Source organism: Myxocyprinus asiaticus, chromosome 28, assembly GCF_019703515.2.
Source record: "Myxocyprinus asiaticus isolate MX2 ecotype Aquarium Trade chromosome 28, UBuf_Myxa_2, whole genome shotgun sequence".
In the NCBI taxonomy this organism is placed as follows: Eukaryota; Metazoa; Chordata; class Actinopteri; order Cypriniformes; family Catostomidae; genus Myxocyprinus; species Myxocyprinus asiaticus.
The window spans coordinates 33,007,926-33,034,413 of record NC_059371.1 but is presented as its reverse complement, the minus strand read 5'-3'; the positions used below and the strand labels follow the sequence as shown (position 1 = coordinate 33,034,413).

At 37.8% G+C, this 26,488-nt stretch overlaps 1 pseudogene; it reads left to right on the top strand.

The window, feature by feature from the left end:
* Positions 1–1,260: 1,260 nt before the first annotated feature.
* On the top strand, positions 1,261–24,700 carry LOC127418523 (cap-specific mRNA (nucleoside-2'-O-)-methyltransferase 1-like; annotated as a pseudogene).
* Positions 24,701–26,488: the final 1,788 nt, after the last annotated feature.

Sequence of the window (26,488 nt, the reverse complement as noted above, 5' to 3'; positions counted from 1 at the left end):
TTTCTCAATATTCATGAGCCAAGCAAAGGTACCAAGCCAAGTGAAAAGGCTAATTAATATTCATGAGGTTGAGTCTGACGAGTTCTGGTTGTGTGGGCAAGACACCTAATTAAAATATTCATCAGCTACCTTTCGCCAATCGTATGTTCTTATGGGGCGTTAACATCGAATCTGATATTTTTTCTAAAATAAAAAAACAAGCCGCAGCCACGAATAGAAGAGAAAGTAGGTGTCTCGATACGCATTTTAAAAGCTGAAGTTGTTTTTATCTTGACACGGCGTCTAAAATACGCAGCACTCCTGTACTAGACGGTTTGCGCATGCGCGCTACGACTGTTACAAGATACCGGACTATTTCTATTTTATGCATTGCTTTGCTAACCTTGTAGCGTCACGCGGTAGAAGGGCTCTGATTTGTTGTTTTAGCTGTTCGTGACGTTATCGTCCCGCGCCAGCAACACAACACTCGCTGAACGTGGAACGCGGGCCATATCTGACATTTGAAAACACCATAGAGGAGAACATGTGAAATGAAAAATAAAATAAAAAAATAAATAAAAAAAATACCCATAGCTGCACGTTCCCTTTAAGTATGTGTATGAGTTTCGCTGCTCATTTCTTGTGAAATCGGAACCTAATGTTGAGTGTTGTTTTCACTGTGTGTTAATGTAATACACTGTCATCCCTCAATAAAGCAGAATATTCACAAAGAAGGAGGCATCTAGAGCAAGGAGGATTTGTAACCTGAACTTTTTTATTATTTTTTTTAATTTATATTCTGGCACTTCATAAAGCAAAGTACGACAAATAAAACCAAACCATTTTGTCACAACCAGAGAAGCTGTTTAATGGATGAAGTTATTTTATATTAATTTATATACACTGGAAAAACATATAGAACTAATGCAGACTTGTACCCATTGCAGTGTGTAAGACATGTTCTTATTGCTTGGTGCTGACATTTCATTTCACTTGTTTTGATCTGGATTTCAAAGGATGAGTTTTTGGGAAGTGTACAGATGTTGCTGAATGCAGCACTATTAATTATTCAAGTCAAATTTCATGTTGTTTTGAAGAGTTTAGAGTGAAATGATGATCAGTCAAACTCAACGTTCTGTTTATCAATGGAGTGACTATTAACCTGCCTTAATTTCTTCATTAATATATCAGCGATAGCATCTTTTCATCAAGTTTGGTCTGTTATTATGTTGATGTCTTGTTTTCGAATGGATGCAGGTTTTTGGCCCTCTTGGATTCACAATGAAGAGAGGGGAAGAAGCATCGGACGAGCCTCTGAAGAAGAAGAAGACTCTTCGTGATGATCTTCTGATGAAGAGTCTTCTCAAAGAACCACCAGTCAGGGTAAGAGCGATCCGCCAGTGTGAGGAGTTTTCTCATGCAACTTTGCGATTTCGTGAAACAAACAGTTTTAGGGGTTTAGGCCTAAGTGTATGTATGTGTGTTCGTAAAAATATTTAGTTTGTGGTTTTTGATTCCAGACTCAAGTCAGAGCAAATCTCTCAGTGATGTTGAGGATTACAAGCCCAGTTTCTCCAGACCCTCTGTTTTTCAGGATGCAGAGAGCAGCAATGCCCTGGATCAAAGCTCCACCAAATTTTCAATGTACAACAACGTCTCACAGAAACTCATGGTAACATCCAGACCTTTTTCCTGCTTGCTTTTTATTGCTCCATTTATTACATGTGTTTGGTTTATACAGACCTTTTTCGGCCTATTAAAATGTCATTTGTTGATATGGCTTTGTTGTTCTGTTCTACATCACACGCTACACATCTTCTTTTCTGTCCCACAGGCTAAAATGGGTTTCAGAGAAGGCGAGGGTCTTGGAAAGTTCGGTCAAGGACGGAAAGAGATTGTAGAGGCGTCAACCCAGCAAGGGAGGCGGGGTTTGGGTCTAACCCTAAAGGGCTTCCAGGGCGACCTCAGTGTAGACTGGCAAGATGAGCCGGAGGTGCAGCAACATTTCCAAAAATTTTCTACATTGTAAAAATATTGAAAGTGAATAGACTGTAGTAGTTATTCCAGTTATCCCTAACTTTTCTCTTTTTACTGCTCTCTCGCTCTTTCAGCCAAGTGCAATCGAACATGTGTCATGGTTTCCAGAAAGCTCTACAGAGATCCCAGATGCAGATGAGCTGATGGACTGGATGGCTGTGGGACAGGTGTTACAGTACGAACTACCTCAGGGGTTTTCAAACTGGGGTCCTGGGACCCCCAGGGGGTGCTAGGGGGTCTGTGGAAAATTTCAGAGAAAAAAAGTGTTCATAAATGTAAAAAATTCAAAAACTATATTAAAGGGGAAGTTCGCCCAAAAATGAACATTCTCTTATCATTTTCTTGCCCTCATGCCTTCCCAGATGTGTTTGACTTTCTTTCTTCAGCAGAACACAAACAAAGATTTTTAGAAGAATATCTCAGCTCTGTAGGTCCATACAATGCAAGTGAATGGTGATCAGATCTTTTGTAGCTCCAAAAATCACATTATATTATTTGTATATGGGGAGGGGGGGTTATTTTGCACTTCTTAAACATTTTTGCAGTTCTACACAATAGAACTCACATTTTACATATTATGATAGAACATTACAAATTCGTATTATGAATTATTGTAGTTGACATGCTTTTTCAGATTTTTTGGTAGTTATTTCTTTATATTATCAACAAAAAAATTATTATAAACTTAATAAAACACAATAAATGTACGTAATTTAAACAAATAAACCATCGGAAAAAACGATTGTTGATATTGGCGGTTTATATAGATGATAATAGCTGATGATTTTATTATGGTCAATAATTGGCCGATACATCGGTGCATCCCTACAGAATTTCTTTTGGCTTTAGTACAATAACAAAATAAATGTGAATTATTTAAATGGTCTTAATAGTGTCAGACTTAACATTTTTCCTAATTTTCCTCTGGTTTTTATACAAAAAAATACAGTATATAGCAACCTTTATATATTTTAGGATGGGGCCCCTCGCAAGGTGATTGTCATAAATAGGGGGTCCTTGCCATCAAAGAGTTTGAAAACTCCAGAACTACCTGATAAACAGAAATTATTGACACGAGATCAGCATCAGTGACCTGATTAAAGATTTTGTGAGTCTTTTATTTGTGTAGGCTATATTTAAATTTTTGCAACCAAAACAAATTGTAAATATGCTAATGGCATCAGTAACCTATGTTATAAAAACCCAAAGTTTCTTATGGATTAGTTTGTGATACTAAAATAACATCTGCATTTTAGTATTTAAAGGGATAGTTCACCCAAAAATGAAAATTCTATTATCATTTACTCACCCTCATGCCATCCCAAAAGTGTATGAATTTCTATAGCAGAACACATTTGAAAAAATTTTCATTTTGAAAAATATCTCAGCTCAGGTCGTCCTTAAAATGCAAGTGGATGGTGATCAGACTTTTGAAGCTCCAAAAAGAACAGACAGTCAACATAAGTGTCATTGATACGACTCCAGCTGTCTTCTAAAGCAACACGATCGCTTTTGGTGTGAAAAAGATCAATATATATATTTTTTCAATTAACATTTTTATTGATTCATAAATATATAACAAAATAAAAAATAAAAACACAACATATATACACTGAATCAACATTTAACATTTAATCCCCCCCAATACCCCTCCCCCTCCCCAATCACCAAACCCACCCTAACCCCCAACGATCACCCCTGTGGTCACAAATAGATACACACAAAAAACAAACAGAATAATCATATATAATTAAAATAAAACATCTCTCTCCACAGCCCCTCCCCGAGAGTCCCCCCAAAACACCAAGTAATTACCCCACTTCCTGTCGAACAAATTCTGAACCCCCAGCCTTCTGCTTGACATCCCTTCAAAAGCACTCTCCTCATCTCCGCACACCACTCTGGAAATGAGGGTGCCCTATCTGACTTCCATCCCCTTAAAATAATTTGCCTGCCCACCATAATGCTGGTCAGAACCCAGTTTTTTACGTGTTTATCCCCAAAATGTATGACTGCCCCATCGGCCAAAATACACAGTCTGGGGCAAAGTGAAATTCGAGTGCATAAAACATCACACAAAAACTTTCAATCAAAAGTCCTGGATCTTAGCACACACCAAATTTAAATCTTTCTCCAATAGTCTCTTGAGAGAAGTTGAAGCTCCGTTCCCCAGACTCTGAATTAGCAGGGAGTAATACACTGATGCCTCATGACCTTTTCTGAAAGCAGTAATCACCTCTCCCAGAGTATCTGCTGCTTTAGGGGGGGTGTATGCTACTCCCAAAAATATTACAGAGCATGTGGTGCAGCTGTAAATACCTATAGAGCTGAGATCTGGTAATCCCAAAAAAACACTCTGGACACTTTTGTCCATGCCGAGTGCAAATAGACAGGCCCTGCAATGGCGAAATAGGGGCAAGAACTTCTTGTTTAATACAAAACCAAGGAGGGGCCCTTTCAGGTGGAAGCGACCAATGAGCCAAATGTCTGAGACCGAAAGCATAATAATAAAACAAAATCTTGGGTAGGCCTAGTCCATCTTTGTCAGTCGGCCTATGTAATTTGTTGAAGTGCATTCTGGGACGCTTACCATTCCAAATGAAGGACTTCGCTATACTTTCAAATTGCTTAAAATAAGAGAGGGGGACATCTATAGGGAGTGAGTGTAGCAGGTAGTTGAATTTTGGAATACAATTCATTTTAATTACATTGACCTTCCCAATCATCGATAAATGTAGTGAAGCCCACCTGTCCACATCACTCGAAAACCTTTTTATTAGAGAGTCAAAATTAACTCTCACTAAGTCAGACAAATTTGGTGGAAATAAAATACCCAAATATGTAATGCCCTGTTTGGGCCACTGGAAGGCGCCCGGCTGGAAAGCCACTACTGGACAGTATGCTGTCAGAGCCAAAGCTTCAGATTTAGACCAACTGACTTTGTATCCTGAGAACTTGGAAAAGGAATTAATAATTCTGTGGAGGCAAGGCATAGATCTAGAAGGATCGGAGACAAATAATAAAATATCATCTGCATAAAGCAAAAGCTTATGTCCCACACCTCTCGCAATCACCCCTGGAAAATCATCCTCCTTTCTTATCGCGGCTGCTAATGGTTCCAGGGCAAGACAGAACAATAATGGGGAAAGTGGGCAACCCTGCCGGGTGCCCCTAATCAGAGTAAAATAATCTGAAATTAATCAGTTTGTTTGTACTGCTGCTACAGGGTATCTATAAAGTAACTTAATCCAACCAATAAATGTACTCCTGAACCCATACATTTCCAAAATCTTATAAAAAAATGATAATCCCATTCAACCATATCAAATGCCTTTTCGGCGTCGAGTGAGATGGCAGCGACCGGAGTCTGATCATTCGCCACTGACCACATGATATTGATGAAACGCCTAATATTATCAGAAGAGCTACGGCCCCGAATAAACCCCACCTGATCTATATGTATAAGAGATGTCATAACTTTACTTAATCGGTTAGCCAGAATTTTTGACAACATTTTTACATCTAGCTGGATCAGGGAAATTGCACGGTAACTTTTACACTCACTTGAATCTTTGTCCTTTTTAAGAATCAGACTGATCTTTAATGCTTCTGTATAAACTTCTAGCAAAAGTGGAGCCAATTCTGTTGCACAAGATCTAAAAAATTCAGTGGCAAATCCATCTGGCCCCGGAGCTTTGCCTGTAGGCAGGGACTTAATTACCTCGTCAAGCTCCTCCAAGGTTATCTCAGAATCAAGAGAGTTTTTTGCTCAATCTTCAGTTTAGGAAGATCTAATGGTTCCACAAAGTTTCTAATATCTTCATCAGTAGACGAAGGTGTGGAACTATAAAGATCAATATAGAATTCTTTAAAGGCATTATTAATATCAATGGCTGAGGTAAATATTTCACCACCACCAGATTTCACTGAGGGAATGGTAGAAAAAGACTCTCTCTGCTTTATATATCTAGCTAAAAGCTTCCCTGCTTTGTCCCCCGACTCAAAGTATGACTGTCTTGCCCTGAATAACCAAAACTCCACTTTCCGCAAAAAAATAGCATTATATCTATATTTCAATCGGGTCAATTCTCTGAGGCCATCAGATGACATATGACATTTCAGCTCTGCCTCTGCCCTTTTAATATTCCCTTCCAATTCCACAAGTTCTTGTGCTTTGGATTTTTTGAGGAATCTGTATGATCCGACCCCTAAGAACCGCCTTAAGTGCCTCCAAGCCACGCCCACAGAGGATACTGAGGACCAGTTGGTCTCCATATAAACATTGATTTCAGCCTTTAACATTTGTTGGAAATCAGGATTTTGCAAAAGGGATACATTAAAGCGCCAACTATATGATTTCTTTTTCTCCTTATGTGGCAACATCTCTAAACTCACCAGGGCGTGATCTGAGACTAAGATGTTTCCAATTGAGCAATCAACTACAGATGAAGTGAGGGACTTAGATATATATATATATATATATATATATATATATATATATATATATATATATATATATATAAAATCTATTCTAGAATAGATTTTATGAACTGATGAAAAAAAATGTATAGTCCCTACCAGATGGGTTCAAAAGTCACCAGATATCTGCAAGACCAAGATTTTTACACATCCTGTGAAGTGTCACTGTTGCTCTAGGGGGTTTACACACTTTCACTTCACTATGATCAATGACTGAGTCCATCAAAAGATTAAAGTCTCCTCCCAATATTATATCATAAGGGGTGCCAGTGGTTTGCAACATCCCTTCAAGATCTATTAAAAAGCCCTGGTCATCAGCATTAGGTGCATAAATATTAGCCAAAATCAGCATTTGTCCCTGAATTTCAACTAAAACAATAATGACTCTTCCTAATTCATCCTTAATCTGTTTGAGATATTTGAATTGTAGATGTTTATTTATCAATATAATAACTCCACTGCTCTTACTTGAGCCAGCACTCAAAAAAAAAAAAATGTCCACCCCATATCTTCCCAAATTTTTCAGCTCCTGTGGGGAAAGATGTGATTCTTGAAGAAACACTATATCATATTTCTTACGCTTAAGAAAAGTAACAACCTTTCTTCTTTTTATGAGGTGCCCCAACCCATTCACATTCCATGTGGAGAGGGATAATCCATTCATATTAACGATTGACATCTTGATATAATAGAAAAAACTAAATTGTGTGTCAAAACAAGATTATACAGACCACAATCCCCATTAGTGCAACAATCAAACCCCGAACTCCCCTCCGAACCAAAAAAAAAAAAAAAGGAAATTTACGAAAAAATACGAAAATTGCGCATTAACCCCGTGCACGAGAGCACCAAACTGCGTCAATCCCTCCAAACTCAAAAGGACCATGCATGCCTGCAAGAGCCCCCGCGACAACTTTGCCATCGGATTGCTCAATTTTGCCTCACAAATTTATAAGGCAAAATTACATAACAGAAAATACTTTGTAAAACAAACCTCTGCCAATAGGCTTCATAAACACACGTAACATCTAGATTCATTCACAGAACTGACTCAAAGATGTGTTCTTCCACAAAACAAAATTCCAGCCGCTATAAACCGTTCAGTTTCCTCACACAGTCAAACAGATGAACGGTGAACCGGTTGCTTATGAATGCAGCAGATGACGTAATCATTCCAATGTCCCGCAGAAAAACTTCGCAAATCAAACCCCAGACAACAGGAGGCATAAGAACAAAGAACGTGCAGATTCATCCACAAAACTGTCCCAAAGCAGTGTTACTCCACAAAGCAAACTCCAGCCGTTAGGCGGAACCATCATAAACAGCAGCAAAACAGGAATCCCGGTTCCTCGGGTGATCAAGAGTCAAGTTCACTCAGAGGACACATGAAAAGAATACACCATGACTTAAGCTTATTGATTGTGTCAGACCGCCAACTGTAAAAAAGACATCCTTTGTGTGGGCATTTAAACATTTTGCGGTCATCCATAGTGTCTAATCTCAATCTGGCCGGGAACTTCAGTGCAGAAGCGATCTTCCGTCAATGCAAAAGATTCTTTAAGGAAAAGTGTTATTCCACCAAACAGACTCCAGCCGCCAGGCGGAGTCAATGCAAAAAGAAACAAAAATGATGCCCAACTTCCTCCAACAGTAGAGTCAATGAACAGTGGGTCGATCCAATTACATGAGAAAAACCCCAATGGTTTACTCACTCATAGATTGTATAAAAGACAGTGCTTGTTTCGGACATGTGAATACTTTGCAACCGTCCTTCGTCTCTATTCTCAGTCTGGCCGGAAACATCAGTGCAAAAACGATATTTCTTTGATGCAAGAGTTTCTTACACTCCTTGAATCGCTCGCATTTCTCTCTTGTCAAATTCGCAAAGTCCGGGAACAAGAAAATATTGTGATTCTTCCAAGAAAGCTTTCCTTTGTTCCTCGCCTGGCGCAACACAAGATCTTTATCGGATGATCTCAGAAATTTGACCAAAATTGATTCCCTCAGTAGATTTACAAGCCGGAACTCTGTGAGCTCGCTCGATTTCCAGCTTGTGGCCTGTTATGTCAAGCAGACTCAGGAAGAGTTCATTTAATAATTTCACCATATCTCTGCCCTCTTCATGCTCAGGAATTCCAACAATTCGGACGTTATTCCTGCGATTTCTATTCTCAAGATCTTCAATTTTTCCTAGAACACATTCCAAATCAACTTTGGTCACGGGTGGATTAGTGGATAATTCCCTCTCTGATGACTCAAGATAATCGATTCGTTTCTCAACATCCGTCACTCTTGTGACTAACTCTTGTGAGAACTTTGTTTCCATCGCCGTAATCGATCAACGTATAACAGCGAGATCCTCCAAGTCAGCAAGAATCTTCGTCAGCATCACCGACATGCTGGACAGTTGACGCTGGATCTCCTCTCCCGTTGCACCAACCAAATTGAGTCCCCGGTCTGTAGGCCTGACGGGGCTTTCATCCTGAGCACGTAAGTGTCTTTTAATGTCTCCAGAGCCCGAGGATTTTAACTTCTTTACCATATTTTACCTCAAAGAGCAAATGTGTAACTGACTGTATCGAATTTCATCAGGTTATCACATAAAAATAATAAAAAAATAAGCAAAGTGCACAGAGCTCGTTGCTCACACGTCTGCTCCCTGCATGGTGTCACATGACCCCCCCGAGCTAAGATATTTTAGTACTTTTCTTCAAATGTGTTCTGGTGAAGAAAGAACGTCAAACACACCTGGGATATCATGAGTGTGAGTAAATAATGAGAGAATTACATTTTTGGGTGAACTATCCCTTTAAAATTTTGGTTACGATATGATGTTATCATGTCATCTTGATGTTAGTCTGAATGTGTATATGTTCGAGTTGAAGTCCAAAAAAAAACTAAAGATTGAAGATGAAACTGAGTTTTGCTCTGAGAATCTACTGCATCTCCTGCTCCGCTGTAAGGTGAGTGTACAAACAAGTTCATTTTGGCATTTGTGTCAAAGATTTTCTTTTCAGACTGTTTTTGATGACTTGGAAGGTGAAGAGATGAGACGAGCTTGTACTCGATCTAACCCCTATGAAACTATAAGAGGAGCTTTCTTTCTCAACAGGTGGGTCTCATTTCTTTTACACACACAACATGGAAGCTTTTCTTTTCTAAACCTTCTCTAAATCTTTCTCTGCCTTTCTTCTCCAATCTCTTTTCCTCTCAGAGCTGCTATGAAAATGCGAATATGGATTATGTTTTTGACTATATGTTCACTAACCCAAAGGACTCTCAAGGGGTGAGATCACTATTACACACTCAGTAGCATCAGGGACTGAAATATGTGCCATAGTTACATTTCTGAAGTGAATGTCTGTCTGTGTATGTGTGTAGAAACCCCAGACACGTGATAAGGAGGGTGAGTTGTTGTATTTTGGAGACGTGTGTGCGGGTCCAGGTGGATTCTCAGAGTATGTCTTGTGGCGGCGGCGCTGGCATGTGAAAGGATTTGGAATGACTCTTAAAGGTTCCAGCGATTTCAAACTGGAGGATTTCTATGCGGCTCCCAGTGAGCTGTTCGAGCCCTATTACGGTATATAGCCTGAGATTTAACCAGTTAAATTAACATCTCCAAGATTTTTCTCAAGGTAAAACTAAGAGTCCAACATATTCTTTGTGTAGATATAGATTAGTAAATACTGTATAGACCACCTGAATTTTTTAAAGGGATAGTTCAACCAAAAATGGAAAATTCTCTCATCATTTACACACCCTCAAAACAAATCAAATGAAAAGTCCTATTGTTCAACAGAATCTCAAGAAGAATCCCTGATTTTTTCACTTAATGCTAAAACTGTGATTAAACTCTGTTATAATTTTTTTTAAATTTGTTTTTACATTTCATTACTGCTGTTTCAGGTGAGGGTGGGATTGAAGGAGATGGTGACATCACGCTGCCGGAGAACATCAGCGCATTCCGTAACTTTGTCCTAGACAGCACTGAGGGGCGGGGCTTGCACTTCCTAATGGCTGATGGAGTAAGAATGTTACTTTGATTGGAGGACATCGTCATCTGTGGTTGGTTGAAATGTAGATATTGTTGTGTGATTGGGTGATACATACTGATGGCGCTCTGTGCTGCAGGGGTTTTCTGTGGAGGGTCAGGAGAACATACAAGAGATTCTGAGTAAACAACTTCTGCTCTGCCAGTTCCTCACTGCCATGTCTGTCGTCAGACCAGGTATAGTGTGTTTTGTATAAATACAATGCCTATTAAAAAGTGTTCCTCCCATGGACATTTTCATTTGATTGTATTGAGGGATACATTAAGCGAATATTAGGCAGTTGTTAGCATAAAGTTAGAAAATAAAATTACAACATTGTACTAAAGTAATAAATAACAGAAATTAATTTAATGCTAAATCATTTACCTTGCAAATTTTAAGAAATGTTCTTAATCGAGTTAACAATGAATGAAAATCGATTGATCATTAACAATAATAAACTGTAAGTGGTGAACAAGTGGCTTGAAACTCCAAAAATAAAATAAAAGATGCATATTTGTCTTCAGTCAAACCTTTATTTATACAAAGTTTGATTTTTATTGATCAACCATTCTAATGCAAACTTGAAACATCAAAATTACAGAAAAATTCTTAGAAGGAAACATGTGAACATGAAAGTACCACCAAAGTATGTGCATGTAGCTTAGGCCTAATGTTAAAATATCATTTAAATAAATTAAGAAATGCAAGTACTGGTATTTAACTCTTAATATATTTTCTGTTCAGTGTATTTATTTGTATTTGCATTTGGTTGTCGGTGTGGATGATTCAGGGAGACCGGCGGATCAACAATGCTTGTTGTTGTCATGTTGTACTTTCACACACTTTCACGGTTTATGCAGTGAACGCAATGCTCATCTATAGAGAAATGCTCCATGATAACACTGACAATGACATCCCCCCCTTCCCCGCTTCATCTTTACAAGCTGTTTTTTTATTCTGTGCTGCTGACAAGATGTGACATGCAGTGCGCCCTCTAGCGGCAGATGACTGTTAAAGGAAGAATTCACCCCAAAATTAAAATTCTCTCATCATTTACTCACCCATAAGCTATCCCGGATGTGAATGACTTTCTTTCTTCAGCAGAAGACAAACGAAGATTTTTAAAAGAATATCTCAGCTATTTTAGTCCATACAATGCAAATGAATTGGTGCCAAAATTTTGAAGCCCCAAAAATCACATAAGTCAGCATAAAAGTACTCCATACAACTCCAGTGATTAAATCAATGTCTTCAGATGCAATCTGATAGGTGTGGGTGAGAAACAGATCAATGTTTTTTTTTTTACTATAAATTCTCCTACCGGCTCAGTCAATTTCCACTTTAACTTTCACTTTCAAATTCTTCTTGTGTTTTTGTGATTCACAATATTCTTGCATATCGCCCCCTACTGGGCAGGGAGGAGAATTTCTAGCAAAAATGGACTTAACTATTGATCTGTTTCTCACCCACACCTATCATATCACTTCTGAAGATATGGATTAAACCACTGGAGTCATATGGATTACTTTTATGCTGCCTTTATGTGCTTTTTGGAGCATCAAAATTTTGGTACCCATTCACTTACATTATATGGACCTACAGAGCTGAGATATTCTAAAAATCATAATTTGTGTTCTGCTGAAGTAAGAAAGTCTTACACATCTGGGATGGCATGGGGGTGAATAAATGATGAGAAAATTTTCATTTTTGGGGGAACTATCCTTTTTTATCTATTTGCTGGAGTGATTACTGAACACATTTCGGCTGAAATTTATTAATCGACACAATCAATAAGCTTAATTGATTAAATAACGACTAATAATTGATCATCAATTATTTATTAACATCCCTACTTCAAAGAGTTAAAGGGTTAGTTCACCTGAAAATAAAAATTCTGTCATCATTTGCTCACCCTCATATCCTTGCAAACCTGTATGATGCTTATCTTTTTTTAATGCAAAGACAGTAGACAGTCAAGCTCAAAAAGGACAAAAGAGCACAATAAATACCATAAAAGTAGTCCACATGATTTGTGCACTATGTTCCAAGTCTTCTGAAGCCATATGATAGCTTTGACAAGAGAGTGAAGAAAAAGATAGTTCAAGTTGGATGTTTACCATTTGTGAGCAGCCATTTTATTCTATAGATGCTCAGTTGATGGAGGTCTTGCTTTTGATTGGGCTAGTGTCCTCTGGGCTTTTTTTTATATGATTTGAGTCATTGTCCTATAGGAAGATGAATTGTCTTTCTGGTCCCAGCGCTCTTGTGGATTGCATGCGCTTTTTCTCAAGGATTTTTCTTTGCTCGGCACCATTTCATTCCACTCGGCTCCAATAAATTTTTCCTTCCTCCCTCATGAACCCCTGAAATAGAGAAGTATAAGAGGCCAAAGCATAATACTGCCACCATTATCTCAATTATGTAGATAATTTCACTCTAGAGATGGTGTCCTTGAGTGTTATACAGTATGTTATTGTTAACAACAGTGTATCTTCCATCTTTGGCATGAAGGAGTTGTAATACATCTCTCTTTTTCTTTTGTCCCTATTTATTATTTTCTTGCACAGACGTTGTTTTGGAGGACAACCAGTTTTTTTGACAGTTGTCCTAAATTTTCATGTCTCTTTAATTACTTATTTCACTAGGCTTTTTGGTTTATTTAATGCTTGAAAGTTTTTTTCTTGCTCTGATACTCTTCTACAACCTTGTCTCTGTTTGAATTTTATCTTGGGATTCTCCCAGACACAGTTGTATATATTCTGAACTCCTGTAATTAGGTAGGTAATTATGTAAATTATGAGAAGACAGTTGTAAAGGGGGATACTTTTTATAGACATTGTCTATAAACATTTCTTGCATTGGAGAGGCCATATTCTTACATACTTTTGTAGATTTTTTTTCTTGAAGTCTTTTAATGTTAGCCAAGCTTCATACACTTTTTCATGACCGTTTTCCACCCTTTTCTGAGCCTAAACAGAGTTTTTGTGCTACTGTACATTTAAGATATCTTTATGTAAATGACCTCTGTTCTTAAAGTTGCTTCAGTATAGTGTTTTCAGTAATTGCTCATCTTTTGCTGCCAAACCTGAACACAGTGTTTCATTCAATTCTTTGTGTTTTACAGGAGGTCATTTTTTGTGAAAAACGTTTGACCTGTTCACCCCCTTCAGTGTGGGCTTGATTTATCTGCTGTACCTCTGCTTCGAGAGGGTCTTGCTCTTCAAACCCGTCACCAGCCGACCTGCCAATTCAGAGAGTTGTGTGCATATTCTCAATGATGTACCGTGAAAGAGGGAAAGACCTTTGGTGATGTAGGCAGGGTGATCTCAGTGACTACTGAATGTGCACATCTTGAATTACACCTGCATCTGTCTGTGCAGCATACCATTATATGATTTGTTTAATTTTTTAAACTTGAATATGCAGAAATAAGCCTTAAACTGAGGTCTTCACATTTATATATTTATTGATTCAATTTCAATTTGTAATCTATTATTATTATTATAATTTTTTTATCAATGTATTCAATAATTGAATAAATTATTATTATGTAATAATATAAACAAATGTATTATTTATATTATTTAGTTTCTAATGAGTAATTGGGCTTTTTTATTTACAGAATTAGCACATAAAAAACCACTACCAATAATACAAAAAATACCAAACTGGTGTTTTAGGAGGGAAGTAATCATCCACAGTTGACTGCAGTTGACTGCACAGCTGACTCACATTCAGTCTCGCTCCATTGGAACACCAATGATCCAATCAGGTCTAAAAAATTTTTGTTAGTCTTATTTTTCAGTAAAAATAGTCTATACATCCCTAAAACAAGATGCATTTGCTTGGGAAGCAAATTTGTGTGAGATAGACATGTTTTCAGAAAGTACCGGTATATCTTAAATATCTTGTTTTTTTCTTACCTCGACTAAGTCGTGCACTCGTTCTGCACCAGCTAATCGACTATTAAAAACACTACTCGAATATCGCAAATTGATTTTCCTTCACGCATTTACCTGCCACGGGCAATGCAAAAATATACTGTGGATATGGTCTTTGGTGTGTGCTTTCAACAAGTGAGGAAATACTTGTAATTTTTTTTTTTATTATTAAATTCTACTCTATTGATATTCAGTTCTTGTTAGAGTGATATATACCAACAGACAAGGATATGCTTTTATGGTGGAAAGAAAATGTGAAGCGGTACGAGAAACTGTGAATCTTATCAGAACATTATGTGAATGGGAATACTTAGAAAAAGTCAAATTTTACTACTTGTTTTCTAAATAATAACATGTGAAATTATAAAAATATGATAGCATTTATGTAGACTCAGAGTTTATATATGTGCATTACCCTAATGCTGTCGATATTGGTTTTTATGTAAGGTCCAGTTGAGTGCATGTCCTTTTCTCCCCCCAAATAATAGCCTAGTTTGTTGAAGTTAGCTTATTTTGAAACTGCTTTTGTTAATGTTTTTGAATAAAACAAAATATAAATTTCATGTATGTGTCATTCTTGTTAGTTTTAATTTATAATTTAATTTACGAGTAATCGATTATTTGTTTTTTGTGGTGCACAATTTTTTTTACTACAAATTAAATGCCCATTCCTATTATAATTAATTTTTTTGTTTGTTTTAAGCATAAACTTCACTAAATTTAATTAGATTTGTGCTCAAAACAAGAAAAATTATGTTTTCCAGTAAGGTAAGAAAAATAAACTTAATTCAAGATATTCAAGAGGTCTTAATATTGTATGCTATTTTGCTAAATTTGTCTAATTTTAAGGATATTTAGATAATTTTACTAGAATACAAGACAAAAAATACTGATTAGGAAAATATGTTTTTGCAGTGTTCTTATCGAAAATTCTATTTCACTTAGAAATTCATCACATTACACAAGTGAAATGGGTTACGAATGCTTCATGTTGACTTGAATGTTCTATTCTTTTTTTTTTCTTTTTTACTTGATTTTCAGATATGTGGTCTGCAAAGGTTTCAAGCCCGGCACTGATGCTGTCAGAGACTACATGTTCACCATCAACCTGAAACTGAATCAATTCAGACACTCAGACAGAGACGTTGCTGAAGTTGTCCCTCTGGATATCATTAAAAGAGACACTGACTTCTTCCAATACATGATCAACTCCAATGAAAGGTATCTTCATCTCTTTCCGAACCTTTCTCTATCTCTCCATCTCTATTGACTCATTCATACACTCACACACACACACACACACACTTATGTTTGATTGAACTATGATCCTTTGTATTGCAGCCATTGTGTGGTACAGATCAAAGCGTTGGCTAAGATCCATGCATACGTCAGAGATACGTGAGTCTCACATTCTTTTTCTGCTGTGTTTCAGAGCATTCATTTCAAACTCTCTTTTATTAGTGTTTGTGTGTGCACTTAAAGGGATAGTTCACCCTAAAAATTTACCCTTATGTTGTTACAAACCAATATGACTTTCTTCCATGAAAAAGGGAATGTTAGGTGGAATGGAAGCCTCAGTCACCATTTACTTTCATTACATCTTTTCCATGCAATGAAAGTGAATGATGACTGATGCTGTCAGTCCCTAACGTTCTAGCTTATATCTCCTTTTGAGTGTCATTTAAGAAATAAAGGGTTGGAATTTAAATTTTTTGATGAACTACCCTTTAAAGCATATATAAGGCTGTGTGTCTCTTTTACTAGGACTCTGATTGAGCCCAGGCAAGCAGATATCCGCAAAGAATGTCTGAAACTGTGGGGGGTGAGTATATTATTTAAACCGACAAATGAAACAGTTTCTACAGTACGTAGAATTACATTTCAAAGATTATTGAGAATGTTGTAGTGCATGGATATCCAAATGGATAAAGGGAAGCTGTTTAATTATTCAGAGTGAAGATTTGAACCTTGATTCTCTTCATCAGTCTGCAGATTCCTGATAAAGCCAGGGTCACTCCACCATCGGCAGATCCAAAACCAAAATTCTATGAGCTTGTGAAGGTAGGAGGGTGCATGTGGGCTTTGATAGTGCTAGCTATGTTGTTCTACAAAGAAATTGGGATTCTGATGTAAATTTCAGGCTTGAATTTTAAGGCAAAAAGGAAAGTTCACCCAAAAATGAAAGATTTGTCAAAATGTCACCCTAATGTTGTTCAAAACCAGTATGAATTTCTTTCTTTTGTGGAACACAAAAGGAGATGAAACTGAGACTGAGGGAGGACGATGGACGGACCGTCTCAGCCGCCATACACTTTCATTGTTTGGAAAAAAGATGCAGTGAATGTAAATGGTGACTGAGGCTAACATTCTGTCTAACATCTCCTTTTGTGTTCCATGGAAGAAAGTAAGTCATATGGGTTTGTAACAGCAAGCAGGCGAATTTTCATTTTTAGGTGAACTATCCCTTTAAATATTATTTTAATGCACTCTTCTTAATTTTATGTCTACTTACTGGCTGTTTATGTCTGTACACTCTTAGGGGTTGGATATGGAATGTTTTAACTCCAGACCGATTGCACTGAGCTCAGGAAATCTTGATGAACTACAGCATGTATTGGACTACAGGTGCATTGTGGGAGGAGGCGAACAGCTCTTTCTCCTGGGTCTTGGGGTAAGGAGTATAAGAGAGATTGGTAATGCGTTTTTAAATACACTGGCGGCCAAAGGTTTGGAATAATGTACAGATTTTGCTCTTATGGAAAGAAATTGGTACTTTTATTCACCAAAGTGGCATTCAACTGATCACAATGTATAGTCAGGACATTAATAACGTGAAAAATTACTATTACAATTTGAAAAAAGATGCAGAACTTCTTAAACTACTTCAAAGAGTTCTCACCAAAAATCCTCGACGTGCAGCAATGACAGCTTTGCAGATCCTTGGCATTCTAGCTGTCAGTTTGTCCAGATACTCGGGTGACATTTCACCCCACACTTCCTGTAGCACTTGCCATAGATGTGGCTGTCTTGTCGGGCACTTCTCACACACCTTACAGTCTAGCTGATCCCACAAAATCTCAATGGGGTTAAGCTCCATAACACTCTTTTCCAGTTATCTGTTGTCCAATGTCTGTTTCTTTGCTCACTCTAATCTTTTCTTTTTCTTTTTCTGTTTCAAAAGTAGCTTTTTCTTTGCAATTCTTCCCATAAGGCCTGCACCCCTGAGTCTTGTCTTTACTGTTGTACATGAAACTGGTGTTGAGGGGGTAGAATTCAATGAAGCTGTCAGCTGAGGACATGTGAGGCATCTATTTCTCAAACTAGACACTCTGATGTACTTATCCTCTTGTTTAGTTGTACATCTGGACTTCCACATCTCTTTCTGTCCTTGTTAGAGCCAGTTGTCCTTTGTCTTTGAAGACTGTAGTGTACACCTTTGTATGGAATCTTCAGTTTTTTGGCAATTTCAAGCATTGTATAGCCTTCATTCCTCAAAACAATAATTGACTGATGAGTTTCTAGAGAAAGTTTCTTTTTCTGCCATTTTTGACTTAATATTGACCTTAAGACATGCCAGTCATTGCATACTGTGGCAACTCAAAAACAAAAACAAAGACAACGTTAAGCTTCATTTAACGAACCAAATAGCTGTCAGCGATGTTTGATATAATGGCAAGTGATTTTCTAGTACCAAATAAGCAATTTAGCATGATTACTCCAGGATAAGGTGTTGGAGTGATGGCTGCTGGAAATGGGGCCTGTCTAGATTTGATCAAAAATGACTTTTTTCAAATAGCGATGGTGCAGTTTTTTACATCAGTAATGTCCTGACTATACTTTGTGATCAGTTGAATGCCACTTTGGTGAATTGAAGTACCAATTTCCTTCCGAAACAGCAAAATCTGTACATTATTTCAAACTTTTGGCTGCCAGTGTATGTGTTTGCGTATAAACATGAGCAAGCAGAGATGGCGTATGACCTCAGTGAATGTTATTACTTTAAAGGGAAAGTTCACCCAAAATGAAAATTCTGAAATCATTTACTCACCCTTATTTTTTTCCAAACCCATACTTTCTTTCTTCCGTGAGACACTAAAGAAGTTTTGCAGAATGTCCTTGCTTTTTTTTGCTGTATAATGAAAGTGAATGGAGACTAGGTTTGTCAAGCTCAAAAAAGGACAAGAAATACCCTGAATGTAGTCCATTCACTTCAGCTGTATGGAAAACAACAGCCAGGACAATGTTCAACATCTCTACTTATGCGTTTTGTGAAAGAAATAAAATCTTACAGGTTTGAAATGACATGAGAGTGATAATATGATTTTCATTTTTAGGTGAACTGTTCCTTTAAGAGTAAAAATGCCAAACTGTGTGTTTTTGAGTGTAGAGATCTCAAATCTACACATGGGACGGCAAAGCCCCATTACGCTGGAAGAAACTGGAGAACTTTAAATTGGAGCTGCCCAGAGACACGCTACTGAGTGTAGAGATTGTCCAAGAGCTTAAGGGAGAGGTAAAGAGGGAGAAAACAATGTTGAGTGCCATTACAGATTTCTGTAAGGGGAAGGATTTTTTTATTCATTTCATTCATATACAAGGTTCATATATATAATGTGTGTTTGTAAGAGGTTTTATACTGCGTCTCAATATCTGTGCTTACAGGGTAAAGCTCAGCGAAGGATCAACGCTGTTCACATTCTGGATGCTCCTGTACTCAATGGCACTGACGTCAGAGATCAGCATTTCAACCAGAGTTTTGAACAAATGGTGTACCTCAATTAAAGTCTTTCACAATGCCTTTAATGTTCACTTTTGACAGCAATATTTTTATCGGCTTAGTTGATTAGGCAGGGTAGACGGCGGCGGCATATGTAATAGTATATTCCATGTTCAATACAAGTTAAGCTCAATCGACAGCATTGAAGCTTATAATTGTATAAAATTATTTTGTTAAAACTCATGTATTGTTACATGGCTACAAAGTTGTAAAATTGGATATAACTATACAGAAAAGGTTAGTAAGCGATTTTATCACACTAAAGTCATGTTAAAACACATTGTTTACATCTTGTGGTTATGCTTTTCAAACAGTGACTTTTTCTTTTTTTCTTTTTTTATTTTCTCCTCAATTTGGAATGCCCAATTCCCAATGCGCTCTAAGTCCCCGTGGTGGCGTAGTGACTCGCCTCACTCTGGGTGGCGGAGGATGAATCTCAGTTGCCTCCGCGTCTGAGACCGTCAATCCACGCATCTGATCACGTGGCTTGTTGAGCACGTTACCGTGGAGACATTGTGCGTGTGGAGGCTTCATGCTATTCACCACGCTATTCTCTTATAGTCACCACAAGGAGGTTACCCCATGTGATTCTACCCTCCCTAGCAACCGGGCCAATTTGGTTGCTCAGGAGACCTGGCTGGAGTCACTCAGCATGCCCTGGATTCGAACTCGTGACTCCAGGGGTGGTAGTCAGTGTCAGTACTCACTGAGCTACCCAGGCCCCAAACAGTGACTATTGTAATGTTTACATATTGGCCCCATTCTCTTCCATTGTAGATGCCTCACTGTAACCCAGATTTGTGCTTTTTAAACAAAAGGAGGGATGAGAATAAATCAATTTTTGTGGTAATAAACATTATGCAAAAAATGCTTTAGATTGTGGTCAACTTGTATTGACCCACAATTATTCTTTAAATTTGACTCAGATGAAAACAAGATGGACGTGCAATTCAGTCTTGAAGGAATAGTTCACCCTAAAATGAAAATTCTCATCATTTACTCACCCTCATGCCATCCCAGATGTGTATGACTTAGTTTCTTCTGCGGAGCACACACAACAATTTTTATAAAAAATATCTCAGCTCTCTAGGTCTTATAAATGCAAGTGGATGGTGTCCAGAACTTTGAAGATCCAAAAAGCATATAAAGGCAGCATAAAAGTAGTCCATATGACTCCAGTGGTTAAATCCATGTCTTCAGAAGCAATATGATAAGTGTGGGTGTGAAACAGATCAATATTTAAGTCCTTTTTTACTATAAATCTCCCCTTTCACTTTCACATTATTATTCTTTTGTTTTTGGCGATTCACATTCTTTGTGCATATCGCCACCAACTGGGCAGGGAGGAGAATTTAAATAGTAAAAAAGGACTTAAATATTGATCTGTTTCTCATCCACACCTATCATAACGCTTCTGAAGATACTGATTTAACCACTGGAATCTTATGGATTACTTTTATGCTGCCTTTATGTCCTTTTTGGAGCATCAAATTTCTTGCCCCCATTCACTTGCATTGTATGGACCTACAGAGCTGAGATATTCTTCTAAAAATCTTCGTTTGTGTTCAGCTGAATAAAGAAAGTCATACACATCTTGTATGGCATGAGGGTGAGCAAATGATGAGAGAATTTTCATTTTTGGATGAACTATACCTTCTAGGTAAAATCAAATTTTCACAATCCATATTTTCTGGAGTTTTTTGTCCAATGTAAATGTTTTGTGAAGACATATTATCAATGTTTTTCTGTGTTTGGTGCAGAATCTAGACAGCAGAGAAGTTTGTGAAAGCTATATCCAAACCCAGCAGACCAGACATGAACCCAATCTGGTAATATTCCTTTCGCTTTGTTCTAATTGCTCTGTTAGTGTGTCATTGAGAACCCTGGGGGCCAGGAAGTCCTGTGAACTCTGGAGGGTGCAGCATGTAAAATTCATTAAGATACTGTGTTTTACTAGAGCCTAGATAGGACCTGCCATGTTTTACGATAATATTGCAAATCAGTACGCTTGATGTTTTCGTAAGCATTAAAGGCTCGTTCACTCTTTCATTCTCTCTGTCACTTTCTCAGTGTGAAGGAGGTCTATAGGTTAGAGGAGATGGAGAAGATCTTTGTGAGGTGTGTTTCACCATATACACTTACCGATTTCATCCTCAACACTTCTCTCTTGATTAAATTATATATTCTCTTATCTCTCTGACTCAGGTTGGAGATGAAGATAACTAAGAGTTCAGGGGGGATGCCAAGACTGTAATATACGGGCAGAGATGACCGTCACTTCTTGCCCAGCGGCCTTTATATCATCAAAACCGTCAACGGTGAGAAAGTGCCAGAATAACAGGAATATGAAATCAATGAGTATAAATAAATTGTTTTATATTGTACCATTGTTTTAATTCCCAGTTCTTCGTGGGGCATGTAGTTCATTCCCTCAGAAAAGAAGTACACATGCTTGTACTTGTATTGTGAAATTGCCTTGTCAAGGTCTTCACTTGTCTTCTACGGTTCGTTCATCATTCTTTCTTCTGCGTCTACCACACAGACCCATGGACAATGGCATTCAGCAAGAGTTCTAAAAGAAAGTTTTTCTACAATAAGCAGACCAAAGAATCCACTTACAAACTGCCAACCAGTTCTGTGGCCCCTTTTCAGTAAGTATTACAGTCCAGTATATTAATTGTGACTTACTGTAGGTAGGGGCAGTGGTGGCTTAGCAGTTAAGGCTCTGGGTTACTGATCAGAAGGTCGGGGGTTCAAGCCCCAGCACCACCAAGATGCCACTGTTGGGCCCTTGAGCAAGGCCCTTGACCCTATCTGCTCCAGGGGCACCATATCATGGCTGACCCTGCACTCTGACCCCAGCCTAGCTGGGATATGTGAAAAAGAAGAATTTCACTGTATATGTGCAAATGTATAATGTGTGATAAATAAAGAAAATTATAAATTATTATTAATTACTGGCACGTCACAGTTGTATTAAAACTGGGATTGATGACTTAAAAAAAACTTGGTGTTTTTATTTTTATATTTTGAGAGGTTTCTTGCCTTTGTGCAGCATCTGACCTTCAAAGAAAGGAGTAGCATCTGTCTGTTGCAAAAAGCCTTCAACATGTCTTTTATAATACTGTAGAGATTCTGTCCTTTTAAATAAGAATGCCGTTTTCTCATTGTCAGATATTGTTTGGTTCTTTGCTCTTTAGATTCATGAAAGGAAAGTTTCTTGTTCAGAACGAGCTGCATTCTGTGGCTTACCATTCTATTACCAATGAAAATAAATTTCACCTGTCCCTCAGTTTGTAAAAACAGACAAAAATTGTGTTTACAGTAATGCACTTAGAATGGATGTCTATAGGACAAAACATCCTGTAGGGTTTAGGCTAATGCAGAAATGTGCATGTTGTATTTTTGTTAATGCTTACTGTAAATTAGTTATTCCATACAGAGATGTGTGTAGTATAAGTTGAATGCCATCTCAGACACATATGACTTTCTTCTGTGGACCACATAGATATTTTGATGGAAATGTAAGGTGTTTTCATCCATACAGTGCAAGTCAATGGGGTACAACACGTCCAAGCTTCACAGAGCACATAAAGGTAATCCACACAACTCGAGTGGTTTAATCCATGTTTTCTGAAGCAATATGATCAGGTTTGGGTGAAAAAAAGACAAATGTAACAGTGCTCTCTGCGCATGCACACATTCTGTACACAAAGAAGTGTAATCAAGCTTCAAATCATAATCGTGCTAAGGAGACAGCAGATGTCAAGATTAATAGTGAATTTTGGTGTTTCTCACTAGTAACTGAGTGTATCACTTCAGAAGACATGTAATATACCATTTGAGTTGTACAAGAACCATGCTTCTTTTTGGAGCATGGAAGTGTTGGACCCCACTGACTTGCATTGCATGTATATAACCACATCACAAGTCCATCAAAAAAATAATTGTTTGTGGTCTGCAGAAGAAAGAACGTCATACTAGTTTGAGACGGCATAATGGTGAGTAAATGAGTTCAGATTGACTTGCAAATAAAGATATTTTGATGGAAATTGGTTGTTTTTGTCCATACAATGCAAGTCTATTCCTTTAGATAGATCCTCTCAACTTTTATCCGTTCCTATATTCCGACTGTCCTCTATAGGTGGTAGGGCTTTCTGTGCTTTTGCTCCTAAGCTATGGAATTCACTACCACTTAAACTTCACAATATCTCCTCTTTAGCTACTTTCATGTCTCAGCTAAAAACATATCTTTTTTTCTATACATTTTGACTCACCATCTCAGATACAATAATTCGATTTTCATTGGCTATCTCTGATGTGATCTGATTTTTTTTTCTTTTCTTGTATTTTTTATTTTTTGTATTGTACCTAATCGTATCAGTGATGCTTTTGGTAAAGCGACCATGAGCTTGGGAAAGGCACAATATAAATAAAACTTCTTTAATATTTAAAGATGCTGTAAGCAATTTTTTTTCATGGAAAAGTATGCAAAAAATGTTCCTACTCCCTTAAAGATATTAATGAAATAAAAATGACGCTTTTCACCTGTCAGTCATTTTGCTCATTCTCATGGTATTGTATTTGAAATGGATCGTTGAGGCTATGATTCATAATGTTTGTCAGTTGAGGGCGTTATTGCGCCACTGTTGAATTTGACAGCCACAGGAACAAACAATGCTGCTCTTTTGCTCAGTTTTGGTCTCAAAATTATCTTTGGAGGGCGGGGTTGTGGAATGAGGGGGCATGGGTAATTCAACGGCTCAGTCACGTGACAGCTTCAGAATGCTAAAATCGCTTACAGCACCTTTAACTGAATAAATACAGTTGTGGGCTTTCTCATCCCATGAGACCCTTCTATGCTGCCTTATTTCATAACCTTTCTGTTTCTCTTTCGCAGTGCAGGTCATCAGGACAGACTGTTTTGGGCTTGGGAGGAAGGCGTCAGAGTTCACGACTCACAGATGCGGGTCAGCCCAGACAAACTTTCTAAAGACGATGTCCTCTCCTTTATCCATCAGCACTGTCAACAATAAAACACACATGTACACAACACAATCGCAAACATAGCCTAGACTGTACATTCTACTCACCACCAGGGGGCACTGTAGCTTTTCACGAGAGTCAGCTGAGAGGCTCCAAATCATTCAAACTGTTTTTTCACACTTCAAGGCTCTTATTGAAAATAGCCCCTGTGAGTTAGACAGCAGGGTGTCTTGGTGTTCAGCGGAGTGTATCTGCTTGTGTCCATTACCTTCAGAGTGTAAACTTAGCTGACATCGCTTTTCCTTAAAACTCTGCTTCCTCAAAATTGACCATGCTGAAGTGGCAAATCGTATCGGCTAATATGGAATAATGTCTTTACTAATCATTCAAAAGTGTAGCCACAGACCATTAAAAACAGCATAAGCATTTGAATTTGCTTTCTCCCTCTACTGTGTGCATGTGTTGGATCGTTGCCTTGTTTTCCACATTTTGATTTAATTTTGTTCAGTGTTTAAAAATATTAGACTGGCTACTTTCCATTTCTGATGATTTTGAAAAAAACATTTCAGTTTTAAGCCTGTTCGTGATGCTGATTATATTAAAGTACTGAGGAAGTTTTTTCCTTACATAATGTTGGTCAGCTCCATTATTTGTCTTCATTGGGTTTTATGTGTTTGTTATGAAGCATCTGTATTTAGAGGAAATTAAAATGTGTTATTTTGGCAGTTTAAAATTACTTTTGTTGTTCAGTTATTATTACATTTCTTTCCACGGATGCTTTTATGATAAGAAAATGTGTATTGTCTGTGCCTAATTACTTTTGTAAATATCAGGAGATATAATTGGTGTTCTTTTGAGACAAAAGCTGGAAAGACAGAGGAGAACATAATGCTTGTTTTTGTGCTCCACTGTGCCAAGAGGAAACTGTAACAGAATATCTGGAGATGGGACCTCTGGTGATAAGACTATTGTTTTTGTCTGAATTCACATAATCTGGGAGAGCAATCTGTTTGATTGATGTCTTTGAGTGATGAAAACTAGATTTGTACATTTTCTGAGTTGCTGCCACAATGTTATAGTGTTTGTGACTGTGAGGTTGTTGCTTTATGGTTGCAAGGGTGTTCTGGGTGGTTGCTAGGTAGCTTCTAAGGTGTTCTGGGTGTTTGCTTGGTGGTTGCTTACTGTCACAAGTCAAAAGAGCCTATTCCCAAGTGTCTATGATATTCTAATCCCTTGATATCTCGGGTCTCTTTTTCAGTGCAAGTCTATGGGGTTTCCCCCCACTCATTTTATCACTGTAGGGTGATGTATTTTTTCCGAATGATCCTAAAGGCAGGTGCAATTTATTCTGTCATGCCTTAAATATTTGAAACGATTTGATATAGGTAATTAGCTCTTCTAGACCAATAACAATACACATGACCGTATTGTGTACCTTGCTGTGTATTTTCATTTCCTCTCCGAAGCTGTAGGGTTTCTGGCATCTCAAGGACAGCGGGACACAGGCAGTCTTTTGTATGCAGGTGTAATGAGTCTCCCACACCCTGTTTCCAGATCCATCCCTTGCTTTGAGTTTGTGACTGGAAAGCTAAGCAGAGATTTGCTTTAAAGGGCAATTAATTTTCCTTGTAGATAGGTTCGCCTATAGAGGTTCCTCTCATCCAAGTGCTCGCCTGAGTAACCAGACAGGAATGTATGCAAACTCTTTTGTTCTTTTTTTTTTTTCACCTGTCCCCATTTGCTCTCTCTCTCTCTCTGGCCAAGACGTTCAATAAGCCATCTCCTGAAAGCAATTGAAGAGCGCCTGAGAAATACTGCCCATCACCAGCAGTTATGGAAAGCATCCAGTAACATTATTCTATTTTCTTGAAGGGCATCAGTCTGTTATTAAAATAAAGGTTAAATGTCTGGTCACTTGGAAAGATGGCTGAAAAAGAAGACAAAGACCAAAGGTTTTGTTTTTGTTTTTTACTAAAGTGCCAAACCATGGTTTTGGAGATATGCCATTGCAACCATGTTTTATATGTACAATAGCAGTACCATGTTTTTGTGTGTGTGCATGTATTATGGCAATGCCATGGTTTTTAATGTTTTGAGTATTTTTTGGTTGGTGTAGACAGCGTTTTTGAGCAATGTAGGTCTGTCAGAACATCCAAATTAAACATTTTATCTGCAAATATGCTGTCTTGGTAGGCATTGTGGTATCTGATGTATCAGCATAATAACACCTTTTTTTTTTTCCCCCACATTTTGAA